Below are 22,608 nucleotides of genomic sequence, written 5' to 3'. Positions count from 1 at the left end.
TTCCTCTCCTTCCCCCACATGAAAGCTATCTGGCTCCATGCTGTGCTGCATGGGGTTGGAGGAGGGGTGACACAGATAGTGTGAAACTGTCTCTCCCACCCTTTTCAATGTGTGTGTTTATTTGTGTGCAACACCTAGGTGCTATAATCTCTCATCTAGCTTCCTTAGCTCTTGTGAAAGTATTTTCTTGCATTTTCTTTATTCCTTCTGCAGAAATATCCATTTGAACAACTATCTTGCATGGACAGTTGTTCAAATCGGTATTTCTACAGAAAGACAAGTTCTAGAAAGCCCTATTCTGCCACATTGCTGATGTTCAATCCCCTTTAATTGATTTATTTCTGCCCAGAACTTTCATATCCAGTGGGTTAGAATTTATTAAATGCTTTCTCCATAATAATTGAGATGATTACATGTATTGTTGCAGTTGTTGCTTTTAGTCTGTAAATATGATAAACTACATTGATTAATTTTTGAATGTTGAGCCAACATTATATTTCTGGCACATATGTGACTGGAACATAATTTTTAAAACTCTGTATCATTTTTTGTATTGTTCCTATTAAAATTTACCAGAAATTTAATGGCTTAAAACAACCCAAACTTGTCGATTGGTTAGGAGTTCAACATCAGCTTCACTAGGCTAAATTCAAGGTGATGGCATGGCTGTGTTCCTTTCTGGAGGCTTAAAGGGTGAATTCATTTCCTTGCCCTTCATAACTTTAAGAGGCCACTCATGCCTTGGCTCATGATCTCTATTTTCCATCTTCAAAGCCAACAACTTTGCATCTCTCTGACAATTCTTTAGTCAGCTCTGTCTCTCTCTCTCTCTCTCTCTATTGATCTCTTCCTCGCTCCCATCTCTCTTTCTTTCCTGCCTCTTTCTTCCCCCCTTTAAGAACCCTTCTGATTACATCAGACTCAATCAAATAATCCAAGATAATCTCTCCATTTAAAAATCTTCAGCCTAGGCCAGGCACGGTGGCTCACGCCTGTAATCCCAGCACTTTGGGAGGCCGCGGTGGGCAGATCACCAGGTCAGGAGTTTGAGACCAGCATGGCCAGCATGGTGAAACCCTATCTGTACTAAAAATACAAAAAAATTAGCTGGGCATGGTGGTACATGCCTATAATCCCAGCTACTCGGGAGGCTGAGGCAGGAGAATCACTTGAACTCAGGAAGCAGAGCTGAGATCATGCCACTGCTCGCCAGCCTGGGTGATAGAGCAAGACTCTGTCTCAAAAAAAAAAAAAAAAAAATTCAGCCTAATCATATCTCTTTTGCTATGCAAGGTAACATATTCATAGATCCCAGAGATTATTACATTGGCATCTTTGGAGATTCAATTTTCTGCCCATCACAATATGTTATTTACAGGTTTGCTTTTCTTACATTTTTTAAAAGATTTCTATGTTTATATTCATTAGAGATATTGGACAATTTTTTTTCATGGAATGGGTTTGTCTGATTTTGGTATTAGGGCAATGCTGTCCTTGTAAAAATACAGAGTGTTCTCATCATTTCTATTTTCTGGAAGAATTTTGTAGAATTGGTGCTTTAAATATTTGGAAGAATTCACAAGTGAAGCCACGTGATTCTGGAGTATTTTAGATTGAAAGGATTCAATTATGAATTCAATTTATTTAATAGACAAGGTACTATTTATATTATTTATCTCTTTTTGTGTGGCATTTGGTAGTTTACTTCTTTCAAGGAATTTATCTATTTCATGTAAGTTGTAAGATTTATCGACTACAAACTGTTTATAATATTCTCTTAGTAATTTTTTACTACCTGTGAGGTCTCTTTTATTTTAGACATTGGTAATTTGTGTCATCTTCTTTTGTTCCAACTATTCTGAATATAGGTTTATTAATTATACTTTCTTACTCAGAGAATCAGACTTAGTTTTCATTAATTTTTCTCATTTTTCAGTATTCCTTTTACATTTGTTTCTGTTATCTTTATTTTTTTTTCCTGACTTCTGCTTACAGTATGATTAATTTACTCATAGTTTTCTTGTATCTTACCCAAATATTTAGCTTTCTTGGTGGAAAGAAAGGAGCTTTCATTCTTATTTGTAGCTCCACATTTTTATGTGGTATTATTTACTTCTTGCCTGACCAAATTTATAAACATACTAGCATAGGCCTGCTGATGATTAATTTTCTTTTGTTGTCAGGAAACTATTTCACTTTCAATTTTTTATTTTTCCAATTTTGGTGGCTCATGCCTGTAATCACAGCACTTTGGGGGGCCAAGGTGGGTGGATCATGAGGTCAAGAGATTGAGACCATCCTGGCTAACTTGGTGAAACCCTGTCTCTACCAAACATACAAAAATTAGCTGGGCATGGTGGCAGGCTCCTGTAATCCCAGCTACTCGGGAGGCTGAGGAAGGAGAATCGTGTGAACCTATAAGGTGGAGCTTGCAGTGGGCGGAGATCATGCCACTGCACTCCAGCCTGGGTGACAGAGGGAGACTCCGTCTCAAAAATAAAATAAAATAAAATAAAATAAAATAAAAATAAAAATGTAAAACAAACAAACAAAAAAACAGGTTTTTCCTCCCCTTTCAGTACTTCAAAGATAATGCTTCATTGTTTTCTGGCTTGATTTTTCCTGAATAACTAATGTGATAGACTTCTGAGGACTTTACCTAATATCTAAATATCCAAATGCATTATGAAAGGGACTGTTTGGTGTACTGTTTTCTATGGGGCCAGGCTTTCTTCTTTCTTTCCTCCCTTCCCTCCCTCCCTTCCTTCCTTCCTTTTTTCTTTTTTTCTTTCTCTCTTTTTTTTTTTTTTTTTCCAGTAAGAGTCTCGCTCTGTCTCCTAGGCTCACTGCCAACTCCCGGCCTCAAGCTATTCTCCCATCTCAGCCCCCCAAGTAGCTGGAAGTACAGGCATGCACCATCATGTCGGGCTAATTTTTGTATTTTTGGTTGAGACAGGGTTTCACCATGTTGCCCAGGCTGGTTCTGAACTCTCGGACTCAAGTGATTCGGCCGCTTTGGTCTCCCAAAGTGCTGGGATTACAGGTGTGAGCCACTGCGTCCAACTTCACATGAAGAATTTTTGTTATTGTCATTCTTCCCTTTCGCCTTGGATAGTTCTCACTAATATTTGTAGATTAGTATATAGCCAAAAATTCAAGGGGAACTTTCTGGAGATCTTTGAAGCCTCGCTGATGTAGCTCATTTTTTTCCCTCCACTATGCTGCCCCCAAAATTCTAGCAGTTTGATCTTTCCAAATTCTGATCTTTACCTCCAGGGAACAGACAGGCTCTACTTGATTTTCCCTGCCTGCATTGCATCCTGAAAACCATCCTCAGCAAAATGTTGGGGTACCTATCCCAATTATTTCCCTTCCTTTAAGAATTATTCTCTTTTTGCTTGTTATCCTATGTCTGAAAAATCAGTGGATATTTTTTTTTTCTTAGTCTTTTAAAAGAAAATGCAAACACAGTACCCATTACTACATAATGGCCAGAAGTATACATCCTCTACACATATGTATTTTAAACTACTTTTGCTCAGTTCTTTCTATATTTGTAATGTCATCCAATTGATTGCCTTAGCTTTTTTAACATCATATTTTTTTCAGGTTTTTAAAATTTGTTTTGTAATCTTACTAGGAGCAGAAGGTGGTGTCAGTTCTGTTTTGTTTTGTTTTGTTTTTGTCTCTACTCATACTTTTTTGCCTTACTGTTTTGCAGTTGTTTCTGTCTTACCCCCAGGATCTCTTACACAAAATCAACTCTCAAAATATCCATTTGGGGCAATGTTGATGGTTTTATAGACTGAGCCAAAGGGCAGAGAAAAAGCTGAGTCATTTTTGATCTTAAGACTGTGTTTCTGTGTTCTGACATTTGGGTCAGCTTTTTCTTAACAAGGCAAAACATAATTTTTTCTATAAGCTTTTTAAAAATTGTAGTAAAATACAAATAACATGAAATTTATAATTTAAACCATTTTTAAGTGTATAATTCAGTGGCAAATGTACTTTCACAATGTTGTGCAACCATAAACACCATCCATTTCCGAAACATTTTCACCATTTCAAACAGAAACTCTGTAACCAATAAATTATAACTCTCCATATCCTCTTTCGCCGACCTTTGATAACCTCTATTCTACTCTCTGTCTCTATGAATTTGCTTCTTCTAGGGGCTTTTTATAAGTGGACTCATACAGTATTCCAAAAAATTCAAGCTCTTTCTTTTCAAATCCTATCAGTGTATACTTGATGTTTGATGCAAAGAAATATAGCTAGTCTAGATATTTTACTCTTTTAACTATATAACAACAGGCATTTTAGTAAGTGGTTAATGCTTTCCCCCCAACCACTGTCAAAATAAATATTAGGACCTAATCCCTGAAACCTTTAAATATCTTCAGATGGGGAGATTATTCTGGGATGTCAGGTGGGACCTAAATGCAATTACAAGTGTCATTATAAAGAAAGGCAGGGAAACATATTACCCACGAAGAGGAGGTAATGTGAAGGCAAAGTGAAGACAGATTTTCAGATGGTTGGCTTTCAAGACTGAAGTAATGTGGGCAGAAACCAATAAATACCAGCAGCATTCAGAAGCTGGAAGACGCAAGAAATGAATTCTCCCTTAGCTCCTTAAGAGGGAGCATGGCACTGCTGACACCTCAATTTCAGCCCACTGATACTGATTTCATAATTCCTGACTCCAGAGCTATAAAAGAATAAATTTCTGTTGTTTTAATTCACCAAGTATGTGGTGATTTTTGAAGCAGCCACAGGAAAATAATACAGCGTTCTTAACTATTTATAATGTTTGCACTAAAAGTCATGTAAATAAATACATACATACTCAAATATTGAGTATTATCTACAATTTCGTTTAAATATAATATATACAGCAATTTTCAATTATTCTTGTCAAATATGTAAATATCTGTCTGTCTTTCTTTCCTTTTTTTTTTTTTTTTTTTTTTTCAGAGTCTTGCACTGTCACCCAGGCTGAAATGCAATGGCGCAATCTCAGCTCACTACAACCTCTGCCTTCTGGCTTCAAACAATTCTCATGTCATATCCTCCTGAGTAGCTGGGAATACAGGCATGCTCCATCATGCCCGGATAACTTTTTTATTTTTAGTAGAGACAGGTTTTTGCCATGTTGCCCAGCAGGTCTCGAACTCCTGGCCTCAAGTGATCTGCCCACCTCGGCCTCCCAAAGTGCTGGGATTGTAAGTGCTAGCTACTGCACCCAGCCAGTGTCTTTCTATTTTTAAGGAAGAACAATTTGGGGAAAATGAAGGTCTGCTAATATATTTTCTCTCTTCCTCATCATCCACCTTACCAAGGATTTATGAATTTATACTTTAAGGATCTGTCAAGCATATCAACTCCTCCATACATTTGTTATCACTATAAACTACAATATAAGCCCAGAAATCCACACTTAACCTATAGCAGCAACCTCCTAACTGGTCTCCTGCCTTCCAATCTCATTCTCATGTGCCAGGATGGGAGTAAATTTTCAAAAGTGCATTTCTGTTTGCATATTACTTCTAATTAAAATTATATAATACATTTTCCTTAGTTTTCTAGTTAAAATTCAAGCCCTTTAATTTAACCAACAAGGCAATTTGTAATCAGGTGCCTACCTAACACTCTAGTATAATATCCTGTTATTTGCTTCTTAAAATCTCTATTCTAATTATACTTTTATCACCACTCTACACGATTTTATTGTCCCATTCTGTGCTCACCTAGAATCTCATAAATGCCTTTATCATAGCTATTATCACACTATATTATTAAAAAAATGTATTCACTTAACTGTTTTACCTAGTTTAATAAAAATTTCTTTAGGATAAATATCACATGATTATTTAGCCAAGTATGCCCACAAAAAGTGTAGTGCTTACTTCATACCTATGTTTATTAAATTTTTATGTGAATACATTTGTATCAAAGCAAAATTTCCCAAAAATATATAGATACTTACTAAATGAAAAAGCATTTTGGTGGAAATCAAAACTAAAACAGACACTTAGCAAACTTATGACTTTGAGGAGAATAAGAATAGGCACTTAAAGTGATTTTAAAGTGAAAGCACTCCAATTTTGTATTTAGTTATTTTACATTTCTTTAAGGGAAACTATTACTAAGTGCATATATGAGATTTACGTTTTTTAAGTTAATACAAATTTATATTAAATGAATATAAACTGCTAATCATATGCTTGATTTGTCCATTCCTTAATAATAACCTATTCATCTCCCAGAATGGAGTTGACCACTGCATTGTTTTTGAAAATATAAAGAATCAAAAATTTTTTCTTTTTAATTTTTTATAGTTTCCAGCTGATTCCACCTTTTCCTACTAGTATTGTAGATACAGCCAAGAAGTATGGCAAGTAACGACATTTTCAATATAAGGCATTCAATCAAATATTACTAAGTAATTAGAGAATTTAATGCCTAAAACAACAGGATTATCTTTGCTATTTAAAACTAGTTTACTTTTTATGGATGTTCCATTGTCTCATAGAAAAAAACAACGGTTACAAGAATAAATACATTCTAGGAACTAATTTGTTAATAAAACATGCTTCAGTGTTCTAAAATAAAGAAAAATACCATTCAGGACATAGGCATGGGCAAAGACTTCATGTCTAAAACACCAAAAGCAACGGCAGCAAAAGCCAAAATTGACAAATGGGATCTCATTAAACTAAAGAGCTTCTGCACAGCAAAAGAAACTACCATCAGAGTGAACAGGCAACCTACAGAATGGGAGAACATTTTTGCAATCTACTCAGCTGACAAAGGGCTAATATCCAGAACCTACAAAGAACTCAAACAAATTCACAAGAAAAAAACAAACAACCCCATCCAAAAGTGGGCAAAGGATATGAACAGACATTTCTCAAAAGAAGACATTCGTACAGCCAACAGACACATGAAAAAATGCTCATCATTACTGGCCATCAGAGAAATGCAAATCAAAACCACAATGAGATACCATCTCACACCAGTTAGAATGGCAATCATTAAAAAGTCAGGAAACAACAGGTGCTGGAGAGGATGTGGAGAAATAGGAACACTTTTACACTGTTGGTGGGATTGTAAACTAGTTCAACCATTATGGAAAACAGTATGGCGATTCCTCAAGGATCTAGAACTAGATGTACCATATGACCCAGCCATCCCATTACTGGGTATATACCCAAAGGATTATAAATTATGCTGCTATAAAGACACATGCAGATGTATGTTTATTGCAGCACTATTCACAATAGCAAAGACTTGGAATCAACCCAAGTGTCCATCAGTGACAGACTGGATTAAGAAAATGTGGCACATATACACCATGGAATACTATGCAGCCATAAAAAAGGAGGAGTTTGTGTCCTCTGTAGGGACATGGATGTAGCTGGAAACCATCATTCTCAGCAAACTATCGCAAGAACAGAAAACCAAACACCGCATGTTCTCACTCATAGGTGGGAACTGAACAATGAGATCACTTGGACTCGGGAAGGGGAACATCACACACCGGGGCCTATCATGGGGAGGGGGGAGGGGGGAGGGATTGCATTGGGAGTTATACCTGATGTAAATGACGAGTTGATGGGTGCTGACGAGTTGATGGGTGCAGCACACCAACATGGCACAAATATACATATGTAACAAACCTGCACGTTATGCACATGTACCCTAGAACTTAAAGTATAATAATTAATTAATTAATTAATTAAAAAAAAGAAAAATATACAGGAACAGATATTGCTGTTACATCAAGGTACCAAATAACTGACCTGGTTGTTCCTAATTATTGATAGTTTATCACAACACTAACCTTGGCTTCTACAAAAGCGTTAGCAGAAATGATGGCAGGAACAGACATGATTTATTTATTAAGAATGATCTAGAGCTTCCTGTATTTTAAGTTTCAGGCAGTCACACTGTGCAATACCATGTCATTCAGCAAGAACTAATCAGAGACAGGAAGCACTTTAGCATGTTTACAGAAATATCTTTTTAAACAGATTTAACTATTAGACAACGCTCTTGTAAAGCTCTCACTCTGAAAAACATGGGTAAAAGATTATCACTCCATACTCACAAAAATTGATTTTGGAGATTGAAAGTTGTTCCACACTGAAGTTGGATTTCCTTTTTTCACTGAACTGAATTTTGGATATGCCGTGAATATACTAGCATTCACTAGGTGCTGACGTGTCACTCTAGCACATTTTTTCAAAGAATCATTAAATTTCCCCTCATATTTTTATCAAATATTCTATGTACCCAATGGAGATACATTATTATATAAAGTAATAATGATAACGTTAATAATAATATTAACTAACATCTATTGAGCACATAGTAAATATCAGGCAGGTATCTGCTAATCATGTTATATGTATTATTCTATCTAACCCTCAATTAAAACTCTTTGAAATAAGTATAGTTATTATCTTTATGTTAATGCTCACACCAAGGTTAAGATAATGTTGCGTATCTTGTTCAGGGTTAAATATAACTTCTTGAAATGGTAATTTGACATCAAATCAGAGTCTGAGGCCTGAGTTCTCAACCACTATGTTTTTGTTGTTGTTGTTTGTTTGTTTTTTGAGATGGAGTCTCACTCTGTTGACCAGGTTGGAGTGCAATTGTGCAATCTTGGCTCACTGCAACCTCTACCTCCTGGGTTCAAGTGATTCTCCTGCATCAGCCTCCCAAGTAGCTGGGATTACAGTTGTGCACCACCACACCTGGCTAATTTTTGTATTTTTTAGTAGACACAGGGTTTCACCATGTTGGCCAGGCTGGTCTTGAACTCCTGACCTCAGGTGATCTGCCCTCCTCAGTTTCCCAAAGTGCTGGGATTATAGGCGTGAGCCACCGCACCCCTCAATCATTATATTAAATGGTTTTTTTTTTTTTTTTTTTTTTTTGGTACTCCGCTCCCTCCAGTGGTAAACAACAGAAGTCCATAACCTGAATGACAGAGATTATCTTTATGTAAATACTTTCCAAACTTGCCTCCAACTTAGTGCCTTTCTAAGCTGCTGACCTACATTTTCCAATGTCTAAACATGCTCTGACAGCACTAATACCCTTTTATACTCACACTACTGCCACTCCAGTTACTGTCACATGCTTCAATATTTCTTCTAACAAATTCAGATTCCAGATTTAATTTATGACTGATCTTCTCCACACCTCAAATTGAATTGTTTTACTTTTGTGAACAGCCACTGTCTAGAGATATGGCTATCAGAAGAAGTAGCAGATTACAGCTTTGGCAGTTATAATAAAAGTCTCTAATTCCTTTCTCTGTTCTCATTCACTTCTCTATTCTCCTCCCAGTCTCTGGTACAGCTATCAGAGCTTCACTTACCTTTCCTTACTGTAAATGTACGCTCTTGGGCAAAGATCCAAAAACAAACACACACATGAACAAACAAAGGTAAAAGCATCTGTTAACATTTACTTGAAGTCATTTTTTTCTGTATTTGAATTGTATGAACAGACTAAAAGTATGGAACTAATGATAAAAATGTACTAATCACAATGCCAATTGGTAGAGGTTTCACTGAACAAAAGGGCCCTTTGTTTGCGTCATTTTACGTTCATGACATATTGATAAATACTTTCTTATTCACTCATTCTCAATAGATGATTGGGTCAAAGTAAGGAGAAGAGATCTAGAGGTAAGAGTTCTCCAACACATACTGAACACAGTGACGGTGGCTCATAAGACATATCATTTGAACAACGACAGAAAGAACCCCTACAGGTTAAAAGTCACATTTCTTTGAGAATTTCTAACTAAATGAATGGCTTATAGGTGACTGGAGCAGAAGTAAATGAAAAAACAAATTAGATTTCAACTTCATATTAACAACAATTAAAAAAATCACAAAAATTATTCAGCAGCAAATATTTTTAAGAAGCTAAGAATATAAATGTATACAATATGACTTACTAATCTTAGAATTTTAATACTACCATGCTTCAGTTCCCGAATACTTCTAAAGAAATTATTCCAAATATACAGATTTGTCTGAACACTTCTCAGAAATTCTCTTAAATACACAGATTTGCCTTAAAATAAAAGTGTAGTTGTCAACTCACCTTGAGGATTTAATATTTCTCAACAATGACTGAATTTCCTTAAACAGTTTTCTTTCTACTTCCTCAAAAATTATTCCAAAACTCAAAACTTTTCCTCAAGACTTCTATTCAAATTTCTTCCTAGCCTCATTATAGAAAATTGCCTTTGAAGAAAACTTAAATCATCACTACCCTAATTAATTCAAATTTTACCCCAACTTTACAAATGTATCTATACTCCCAACTATCATAGAGAATGAGATATCTTTTTTCTTTTTTAAAATCAACCTGTCCATTTGTGTATCAGATTTTACACCTTTACATCTGCTGCATTATTTGGCTCCATACATTTTCTTCAATCACCACTACAACTGCAAAGTAGTCTTTATTCTTGCCTTGTGCCTCCAAGGTCTATAAATGTCAGAAAAAATCTTCCATATTTAAAAAAATTCCTGCTTGACTCTTCATGTTTCTCTTGTTTTAAATTTATTTATCTCAAACAAGCCTTTAGAATTTTAGGCATGTACAATATCTCTCTCTCAAAGCACTCTATTTAGATGTGGCCCCTTATGTAATAATTACTGATTCACTTATGTATCAATAAGTATGTATTACTCAGGTATCAATCAATTTCTATCTGGAATACCACGAGATAGAGAGTTCCTTGAAGGAAGAGGTGCTGACTTTATGGGTTGCTGACACAGAGCAGGTGGCAAACATTTGTCTGCAGAAAGAGTAAATGAATAGCATCAATGAACACAAGATGCTAAATAATTTTTGTGAAATTAATTGATCAATTAACAATACAGCAAGCATTTATCCTTCTATTGAGTCATCAATGACATTTCACAATAGGCCATGATTTTACTTGAATAAATGTAGTTTTTCCAACCCACTTGAGAGAATCTATATGTAACAATCCCCTAGTGAACTAACTAAACAAATGAATGATAAAACTGATCACAACCACACAAACTCAACATCACAGATACTGGAGTAATGATAACATTTATAGAGGTAATATTTATAGACATCTTGTTATTGTATGCTAAACACTTTGGGAACACTTTAAATTAATTTTCAGTTTATCCTCATAGTAACTCAAAATTAGTTAAGTAGAAACTATGTTGTCACATTCACTACTCTCTCTCTCTCTCTCTCTCTCTCTCTCTGCAAATGGTCATGAGAAGACAAAGATATATAGGAAGTATACTATGTTTTTATGAAGGTAGAAATTAGAATTACATAGTGTAAAAAGAATGTCAAAGACTGATAGACACTACTAGAAGCTGGGAAGAGGTAAGCGAGGATTCCTCCATGGGTTTCAGAGACAGCATGGCATTGCTGAGGCTTGATTTCAGAGTTTTGGCTTCCAGCACTGTGAGACAACAAGCTTCTATTGTTTCAAGCCATTTCGTTTGTGATATTCGGTTATGGCAGTCCTAAGAAACTAATATACCAGCTTTATGGAACGTTCTAGATCAGAATTCACTGGTGGGAAAAAATAAGAGTTCTAAACTCAGAGGGAAATTTTTTTTCCCAAATTTGCCCAGCTATCATAAAGTCCCACTATGTTTTCAACTCTTGTGTTTATGCTTCCTCAATTAGAACTGCAAGGAAGGAGCAAGAAAAGGAACTATTTAGGAGTAAAACATAATAACAGTGAGCCCCTGTGCTAGTCAGGGCTCTCCAGAGACGCAGAACCAATAGAATGCAGAATGTGTTGTGTGGGGGGCGGGGGGTGTGGGGTCGGGGGAGTTACACACAAGAGACAGAGAGAGAGAAAAAAAAGAAAAGAAGAAAAGGAGAAAAGGAAAAAGGAAGTAAGGAAGGGAGGAAGGAAGGAAGGAAGGAAAGAGAGAAAGAGAGAGAGAGGGAGGGAGGGAGGGAGGGAAGTAAGGAAGGAAGGAAGGAAGGAAAGAAGGAAGGAGGAAGGAAGGAAAGAGAAAACAAAGGGACATCACCTATTATAAGGTATTGGCTCACACAATTATGGAAGCTAAGAAACCCTAAGAGCAGCAGTTGGCAAGCTGGAGACTCAAGAGCGTTGATGGTGTACTTCTAGTCCAAGCCTAAAGTCCAGAGAACCAAGAAAGTCATTGGCATAAAGTTCCAGTCTGAAAGCCAGCAGGCTTGAGACCCAAGAAGAGCCCATGTTTCATTTAGATTCTGAAAGCAATAAAAGGCCAATGTCCTAGCTCAAGCTGTCAGATAGGAAGAGTTTGCCCATACTCATGGAAGGTCAGCCTTTTGGTTCTATTCAGGTCTTCAACTGACTGAATGAGGGTCACCCACAATAAAGAGGTCAATCTACTTTGCTTTACTCAGTCTATTGATTCAGTTGTTAATCTCATCCAAAAACATTCTTACAGACACACCCAGAAAAAAATGTCTGATGAAATATTTGGGCATCCCATAGTCCAGTCAAGTTGACATACAAAACTAACCATCATGTCCCAATATCCAGTGATATCATACTAGTCACATGTTATGGACATATTAAGGTAAGAAATGATTGTTCACAAGTGGGATTGTATAAGCAAATGCCCTGAAAATCAACTTCATGAATCTTCTGAAAAATATATGAAAATATAATTTAGGACAAAAAGAAGGATCCCATATTCAACCTGACACTGTATATCCCACATCAATTTTCTTTTTGCCATAATGAATGGCAGTTTATTTGTTCTCATCATAAGCTTAGCTGGGAATAAGTAAAAGTGCTGCACTAATAGCTTCATTGACACATTGCTGAATTTGTCACTGTTGGTTCAAAAGCCAGAAAAATCTCATTATTGTTTGAAGTATATTATCCAACACAAGATTATCTATGTTTAGAATATCCCCTTAGCAGTAAGATTAGTATCTAAAACAAGCAGAATGATCTAAAAAAATTTTAGTATTAAAGACTTTTCTATGTTTGCATTTTGTTATTAATAGAAATTAATGTTAATGAAAAATGCATTGGAATTAATGAAAAGGTGGCAGAACCCTGGTTACACCACTCACCAGCTTTGAGATTTCAGGTGAGCAAGTTACTCTCCAGCGACCTCAGTTTCCTGCAAAATATAATTCCTGCCCTCCTAATTCACAATGTTGTTGAGAATTAAATGAGATGATGTATGTGATACTGCTTTATGAGCTCCAAACACTAAGAGTTCATGCAACAGACAACGACTTAAAGTCTTCTATAACCATGAATTGCTCAGGCGGGTGAAGAAAAGAAAACAGGTATGTCATAATCTCTGATCTCTTGGAATTCAGAAATGTAAGTGAAGGAATAAATGTGCTGGGTTAGGAGCTACGAATAATTAGTGTGAGCGAAACTCGGCATGTACCTGGAGATGTGGTAGAAAATAAAATTACAAATGAAGTTAGAATCCAGTTTTAGAAGGCCCTTACACATCCTGATTGGGAGTTTAGAATTGTTCTTTTATGCTAAGAAGAGCTATTAAAGTATTTGTAACATAGAGATGACATGATCAGTTTTATGTTTTCAGACACTCCCTTTGGCAGCAGTATAAGATATTACACTGTAGAAGACCTTAATCTTTATGGATTATGGAAGGTTACCTCATACCAATAACTAGCATATTGTTGATTTTGGACATATAGTTCATATAAATAAAGACAGCAATAAAATGAATCAGCCAAAGTTTCAAACCTGTAGGAGTAGCTTAATAGTCTATCTTCCTACTAGTCTTCACATGTGTGTTTTCTTTTTCTTTTTTGCCCTTTACCAGCAAGTGGTCTTATGTCTAGTCAACAGAGGAGGAAACTGAAGCAGAGATGTTCTGTAGGATGTTTAAAGAAGCACATCCAAGTGTTGTTGTGAATGGTCACATTGACTACAGAGTGTGATTCCTGGAAGGGATGACTTTCAGTCTCATGGCTCTTGTAGGAACATTGTTATAGCTCTTTAGTGTTGGGAGGTAGAACTGAGGTGCTTACATGTGATGTATATGGTAAATGCTCAATAATAATAGTCTATGTTCTAGTCATTAATTAGACTTTATGCTTTAGGAGAAACCTGTGCACAAACTATTGCAAAACAGAGACCTAAAATCATCATCACATGAACCACATAATAAAAGAGATTATGATCATTTGCAAACTCTCTGTACATATATTGGATTTAGAAGTAATAAAAATCATTTTGTATTGCTAAGATTAATAATACCATAACACAGGAAAAAAAATAGTCCATTTGTTGCCTTAGGTGACTCTCAAAGGAGACTATGTAAACATATGAACAACAACTAGCCTTCCTTTTGACTTACACAGAACGTGAATTAGGCTAATAACTCATCGTTCCCATCTTTGCAGTCCTGTAAATGCACTATCTCTTCTTTGGAGTCATCCAGACATAATCCACAGAATATGCATACTATTGTTTGAATTTATATTTCTAAAAAAATAAAAACAGTTTGACATATTGGCAAGACTGAAAATGAAGGGACTTAATAAATTTGACCCTAACTTTCACACTTATTTTCTGAGAAATCTTAAATAACTATTTCATTTTCCTATGCATCAGCTTTATCATCTTTTTTCAGTACAATTATTTTATAACTGACAACTTGTTATACAAAATTTAGCACCTGAAGTTATACTGTCATATATTGTTATCTGCTTATTTTCACTGCATACAACTTAACACTTAAAGGAGATCGCAAATTTTCATGTTTTTCAGAGAAGGCAGCATAGTATTAAATACATGTTTGACTGACTTTAAAAATATGCTTTTACATTACCTTGACGTTTTACCATTTTAGAGTTAGTTGACAATTCAATATGCAATAACTCTACTGGTTACATTTATGAGGGTAAATTTTCTAAACTAAAACCAATTCTTTTTCATAAGTTGAAGGATTCACCCTATGAGTTTCATGAGTATCCTGTGAGTTCGATGTGATATGCTAACTGTTCTACCTAACAAATAATATTAACTCTTTGGATTATTCATGGTATTAAATGAATATATTATTACAAAATGTAAGCAAGTTTGCTATGCTTTATTTCTACAATTCCAAGGCCAAACTTCCACTAAGGAATTATACTTTTTCTGTAATTAATTATAACATGTAACAAATTATAATAAGCCTATAAAGCAAAAGGGACAACTATGTCTTTATACTCTACAGACACTGTGATAAATACTTTAAAAACAAAATCTGGATGAAATCATCTTTTTGAGTGCACACTCAAACCACAGAAGTTTCCTGCTTAAAATATCTAAGAAGGAGTTTATCAAGAGGCCTGTGGGTTTTTCATACAATTCTGCAGGAGGCATGTATCTTAAATAAAGAATAAAAGGGCAAATGGAATACAAAATTTGTAACGAGGAATTTGATTCCCTGCACCTGTTTTTCAGAAAGGTTTTAATATGCAAACATAAACAATTAAAAAGAAAGCCTAAAAACACAATATATAACAAGAGTGACTTAAGTTTCTTCTGAGATATTATTTTTTGAATTATTGTATAAATGATACCAATCCTTTGAATTCATAGGAATAATATATTATTATCTGTATACTCAGTTGTTTCTGCTCAGTTCAAGTAATAGAAGTGAGCCTATTATATTAGATAGAAAAATGTAGCACCAAGTCAGTTAAACTGACCGAATGGTGACTCTAAATGACAAAATCAAAGGAGATTTTGCAAAAGTTCAAAGATGTAAAAAAGGGAGAATGATTGCTACTCTTCAGTCTTTGTACAAAAACACTTTATATTTTATCAAGAAGCATTTTGTAAATACAATCCAAAAAATAAAGTTGATAAAAATCATAATTTCAAAACTTTACTAAACTCTATTTCTAGATTTTCTTTGTAAATTGATATATTTAACAAAATCTTACTTAATATAAAAAAGATTCACTTCAAATTAAAAACAGCAAAATCAGTTTATTTTACAATGTTAATTTAATTTCAAAGCCTAGAAAAAGTATTTTAATGTAAATATTCAATTCATAATTAATACATCAAGAATTTAAGAAGTCTAAAGCACAATAAAAACAGCACAGTAGGTTTATACATTCATTTTTGTGGTCTATTGATAATTTATTATCTACTTTTTACTAGCCTCAAATGAAAACAGTGTCTTTAAAATCATCAACTTTCTTTATTAAATCAGAATAATGGACTATTAACTCATGGAGAGAAAGATAACTTCATTAATGATGATAGGAAGCTGGCTCAGAAATAAATTATTTCTGACTCATCTTTTGTTTTTAGACTGAACTTCAAAAGAGTAATGAGAATCAACTTTTTCTTCTGTTCTCTCTCAAAGCTCTTTGTAAATGTGTTGGAGAAGTTTTGGGAGGTATAGAGCTATGTAATGCTAGGATAACTTTGGGAAAGAAATATGCTACTATATTTTAAAATATTTACTTCCACTATGTCCTATCAACGATACTAAATAATTATCAGCAGAAGAAATCCGTGACATGAACCACTGTTCGGCAATTAAAAATAAGAAAATAGGGTTGTGGTTTTCAGTTGCTACGATACACATTTAACCATGAGCACTAAGTGTACAAATAGTTGGAACTTTATTAACTGTTGAGTTTTAAATGTGTAATGATCATTTCACAATGTTAAATGTGAAATGATTTATATGCCTTTAGGGAGGTAACTAGTATCTAAAAGTGTAATAAAGTTAGCTGAATTTCATATTAACAGAAACATATTTTTGCTGAAATCATGTTAATATGAAATGAAATTGTAAAGGTGAATTCTATTAAAGGATTAAGCTTACTTTGTTTCCTCTCCTTCTTATTATTTTACTTCTTTTTATTCTCCTCCTTCTCCTTTCTTCTCTTCTTATTCTTCATCCCCTGTTCTTGATTTCTGAGGCCCCTTCCAACTCTAAATGGGTTCTGGCAATCTGTGAGTTAGAAAACAATTTCCCTCCCCCTCATCTAGGTTCTAGCTCACAATCCATTTACTCTTTTAAGAAACTCTCCCCTTTACTACCAACATCTTCCCCTCTGCTCGCGCCAGCCCTCAGTCCTAACGCTCAACACCTTATACCACGCACACCTGCACCCACTGCCCCTTGCTCCACTTGTCAATTTCCAGATCTCTTTTAAGAGCCCTTTGAAACATCACTTCCTTCACTAAATGTCTCCAGATTTTCCCAAATAATATGTTGAATTCAGGAAACCAAAGGAAGTATGTCTTGTCATCAAGAGTGTATTTAGGATGATGTTAAGGCTAGAGAAGTGGGCAGGAACTGTGTCAAAAATAATATGGATTGCTAAACCAACAAATCTGAACTTTATCATGAAGTCATGGAGTTCATGAAGAACTTTAAGCAGGAATAGATTATATTAATGTTTGTGTTTTAGAAAAATTTCTCTAATTGACAATAAAGGACGGTTTGGAAACAAGAAAGACTGGAGCCAGGAGAAATGTTTTATCTCTCTCAATAATCACATAAATACACAAATAGACTGTAGATGTTTTTATGGCATAGACTGCATCTTATACTTAAGAATTTTATTACCAAATGACACTGTTATAAATCTATACTTGTAAGAATACTCAATGTTGATGGTCTATGTAAGTTTTATCACTTTTTAAAGAAGAGAGGAACCAAAATAGTGTGGACTTTGCACAATTAAGTTAACTTTTTTTCTTAAAGATGTACACACAAACACACATGCACACACATATATATACCCTATATTACATATATACATTCCTAAATTACATTGAAATTGGCATAGCCAAAGATTTTAAAACCAAATTTTAACAGGATAAATAATGTGTTAGGTGTCTATGTAACCATAATTGTTTATTGCCTAAGAGGCAACACATGCTGGCACAGATGTTGAATAGAGAAAATTTTTAAATATTTCTTTGGTTCAAAGGCTATAGATGTCACTGTTTCTAAGTTACTCCCACCACCCTCATAGTTTCCATAAATACATGTAGAATCTCAAAGATCTTAGTGTTATTTGTTTTCAAGAAACAAAGTTCAATGCTCATGGCAAATAAATTACACCTACCTTCTATAAATTAATTCATGACAAATTTTAAAAATTAAGGAAATTCTAAGAAAAAGCAACTAACCAAATAGTACCAAAATAAAATAAAGAACATTTAACAGGTAAAAATTCTGACTTGCTTTAACCACCAAAATGAGCATTAAGAATTCAGTAAATTTGAGAAAATGTGAGTGACAGGTGTTTAACATAAATTATCTTTGTCTAAAAAAATCCGTGGATTTTAATACCACACACCTACACATGCATACATAAAATCCATATGCCTGAGTATTTCATCTATATATATTAGAATTATTATGTCATATGTAAAAGTGGTAGAATCTGAGACAAGTATCTAAATAGATACTTGTTCCATTTTTCTAATAAACTAGGCTAGGATTTTACAGATTCAACTTAGTGCAGTAAAGCCCAGTGCAGAAGTAGATGAGTTGAAATCTAGAAGGATTAAGATCAGGCCCTGCTATCAGTGCATGTCCATAAAGAACATCCACAAAACTAGAACAGAAAAAGGAAAAAAAAGTGCTTTTTAGTCAGGTACATTTGGATTCAAATCCCAGTTTCACCAATGAGTATTAAGTAAACTTGAGCAAATTTATTAATGTTTCTTGAACTCTGTTTCCTTATTTGTAAATGGAGATGATAATATTATAGTAGTCTCAAAAAAATTGTAGGGATAGTAGCACATCTAGCAGAGTCTAAAAGCAGTGCATGTTCAATAAGAGGTAGCTATCACTGAAGTTTCAAACTGCATTGTCAAAAGTGATATGTAAGTGCTATTCAAACCATCAAATAATTAAAATGTGATTATTTCTGGAGGCGAGGATTGGAAAGAACCAGTTAGCTAAGGAAGATTTTAAAAATGTAACTATCTTTAAAATTAGTTTTTAGAAAGTATCTTTAGTAGTGGTTAGAATTGTAATATAGAAAATTGATAGGAAAGGGCATTTCAGACAGAACAGTAGACGAGATGCTAGAATATTTGGGTATTTTAACATGGATGAATTATACTATTTGACAAGAGTAAGTCTGGGACTTCATAAGAGTTCTGAAAACCACACCAGAAATTATAATTTGATTCTTGATATGCTTATAGCAATTAACATGTTTTCATTAAATGACTATCATTAAACAACATTTTCCCATTACCAAGATTATTTTCCTTATTTTGATTTTTAAGGCTAATGAACCTATTAAAAATATCCAACAATACAATTTTTTCCTTGAGTGGATAAAATAGGAAATCATATATGTTAAAATGTATTATAAATCCTGTGGCACATTACAAAATGCTTATGAACTTTCTTTTATACCCATAGCAATGCTATTTTAACAATTCTGTCACAGTCTGACATTGGGAACTAGTAACCATGAAATAATTTTTCAACATGCTTTATAAAGAAAATATGCTCCCAAATTTGAGGATGTGATATTATTAGAGACTCCAAAATTTCCCTGAACTCATGATGAACCATTTTTTCTCCCTTCTACATTGAAAGGCATCATAGGTTCTTTCAGAACACACAAAACATTCTTGCTACTGCATTAAAAAAACACAGGCTGATCCCCCACCCAGCAAACACTTGATGGAAAGAAAACAGCTGGTGTATGAAAGAGAAGCTTGCTCACACATTTCAAGATAACTTCCGACTAGATTCATCTTTAGATTATTCTAACGCACAATGTTTCTGGCTTGAATATGAAGCATATTGAGTGTTTCAGGGAGGAATATTTGTTTCTGAATGCCAAGCTCTGTGTTCAGCCTAGCAGAAAGGCCTCTCATCCTTTTGGGCTCCCACAGGCTTGTGGAATAAAAGTGAGTTGTGCATCACTGGTTTGCTGTGGTTTTTGAAACCATATCAAACTGCCTGTGTCATGCTCTTCATTCAACAGATGGAAAATATTGCCTTGCAGCTCAGTGACAGGAAGAGAGGCCCATTGGGAGAGTTGAATAGAAGCCCAGAGAGGCATACAGGCCATGTACATTCCAGCAAGGGGTTAACAATCAAGGAAAGTAGGAGTTCACTGAGGCAAGACAGAGAGAAATGGCCAAGCTGCTTTTGTGATTGATGATCAGTGGAATGCAAAGAAGGACGAGTAAGTAAGCACAGAAAGACATTTCAGTATGGATCACAGGCATTAATAAATAGAAACTATCACAATGAACTCTGATGATGATTTATAGTGTGGCTCTGAGGCAAATCCATTCATCTGGGGTTGCTAATAACATGAAAAACATGTAAAACCCCCCAAAATAACAGTACATTACATCCACAAAATTTTTTTGGAATTTTGCTGCTACTTTCAATATTTTATGTCTTCATTCAATATCTAAACTAATGTATCTAGGTACAATTTCATGATGCCTATTTGGAATTGCAGTCAATGATGATTTTCACCAAGCAGAATCATCTGCCCACTTCTCACTAACCTCCAAGTTTATTGGGCTTTACCTCTTTCTTAAGCCACACTTTAATGTAGCTATTTTTGTACTTTCTCATTTTACTTTCCTTCCTGAGTAGCTCATGGCATATTAATCCTGCCAAAATTACCATGAGAAGAACAGGCCTAATGAAGCAGTTAGTTTGATGTCTTACAAACCTGGGTGCTGTTGCTCAAAAAAACGTGCTCCGCTCCACTAAGAAGACATTACACAGGGAGAAGAAATTCTAATTTATTCCAGTTTTCAAGTATGTGTTTTTATCTCTGCATGGCTTTCACATGAAGTCATGTATATGTCATTTTTAGAGCAGAGTCCAGGACATATAGCATCAAATTCAGGTAGTTGCTAAAAATTCCTGAGCACCCTAATAACTTCCAAAAAGACTTACGTGCTTTCTTTTGGTGGAATGGTTTTGTCCACATTGAATGTCTTTTGTAATGAGGTAGAAGGTAGATGGATAAATAGGAGGGTGAATAACTAGATAGATTTTTTATATATATATATAAAATATGAATATATATTGCATATTTTTCTCATATTAGTTACTTAGTAAGTGCTTATCATGCATCAGATAATTTACATTTACGTTTCCCTCTCTTGATTCTTACTTAACTCTTCAAATTGGCTTATTTCTTGGCTGCATGTTTTTTAGACATGGAAAAGGAAGTACAGTTTTAAAGTTACAAAATCACTATATGGCAGAGCTTGTTCCCCACTAAAGCAGATAGGAGAGCCCATACACTTAATTGCTCTTCCAGGCAGCTTTCACATGGTGAAGGGATTGTAAGTATGAATCTAAATCCAATTACACTAAAAGCTCCTGAAAGGAGATAGAAAGGACTTGTTTCTCCCGCTTCTGATCCATAGATTGCATGTTATTGCACCCCTCAGCGTTCAGGGCCTTGATGGCCTTATTAACAAGCTCTGGTGCTGGGACTGAAATAGAAGACAATGGTACCTTTTAGTTAGAGATGTTCAGCCAAGCTCCTTGGGCAATTCACTTAACTCTGGGTTTACATACCTTATGCAATGACTACTTAGTTTAACCCTTCCTTTATCAACATTAATGTTCCTTTATTTGTGGTCTTTTATTTGCTCATTCGTAACAATTCGCCTCATCAGGTTAGTGTAAATGATTTAGCCATTTATAATAAGATATTTCAATCAAACTTTGCAAAGTTAATGTAGAGACACAGAATATTCGCATGACTGATCAAATGTTGTAATCAGTAATTATTATGTTTTAAATTTGAAGACAATTTAAAATAAATTCATAAACTATAATTCTAAAAGGGGATTTGGATTTATTTTTGTTCACTAATCTATTAGTATATCCCTATTATATACTATATACTAATTAGTATATTAGTATATCCCTAATATACTAATCTATTAGTATATTGAAGTTAAAATAAAGTGCACTTAGGCAGAATATTGACACCTTTTTTATAAAAGCAACCACTGATAATAAAGTAAATGAACTTTGCTGTAGTTATGGTCTTTTAGTGGCAAGGAAGAATCTTCATTAAATTACTCCAAGTAATGTACAATTTCACATCAGAATCTGTGTGAATAGGAGGAAAACAGTAAGTGCCAAAATGGGACCGGGTCTCATAGGAACCCAAAACTACAGAACCAGGACACGTGGAAAACACAAAGAAAATGGATCACATAGGATATGTGTCTTTACTTACTTAGAGAACTTTTCTTGCTGTCAAGAGCAGAGATTTCCTGATGTGGACTGCTCTATCAATGGCATCTTCTCTCTGCATTAATTCTGTTTCTGCTTCCAAACCTGAATGTCTCACTACAGCTCCAGTGTAAATTTCTTTCCTCTTTTGGCATGTTTATATAACTCCAGGTTAATTTCATAGTTTGTAAATAGACCATGTCTTCAACTTTATCCTATAGATTAAAGAAATATAAGTATTATAAACCTTATCTTTCTGGAAAAAAAAATGAACCATGCTTTGCTGACCACCAACAGGAGACAATTACCTTTTGAAAATGCATCCCATACATAACAATTCAACTGGAGATAGACA

The sequence above is a fragment of the Macaca mulatta genome, chromosome 17 (genome assembly GCF_049350105.2).
Source record: "Macaca mulatta isolate MMU2019108-1 chromosome 17, T2T-MMU8v2.0, whole genome shotgun sequence".
Lineage (NCBI taxonomy): Eukaryota > Metazoa > Chordata > Mammalia > Primates > Cercopithecidae > Macaca > Macaca mulatta.
This window is presented reverse-complemented; position numbering follows the sequence as displayed.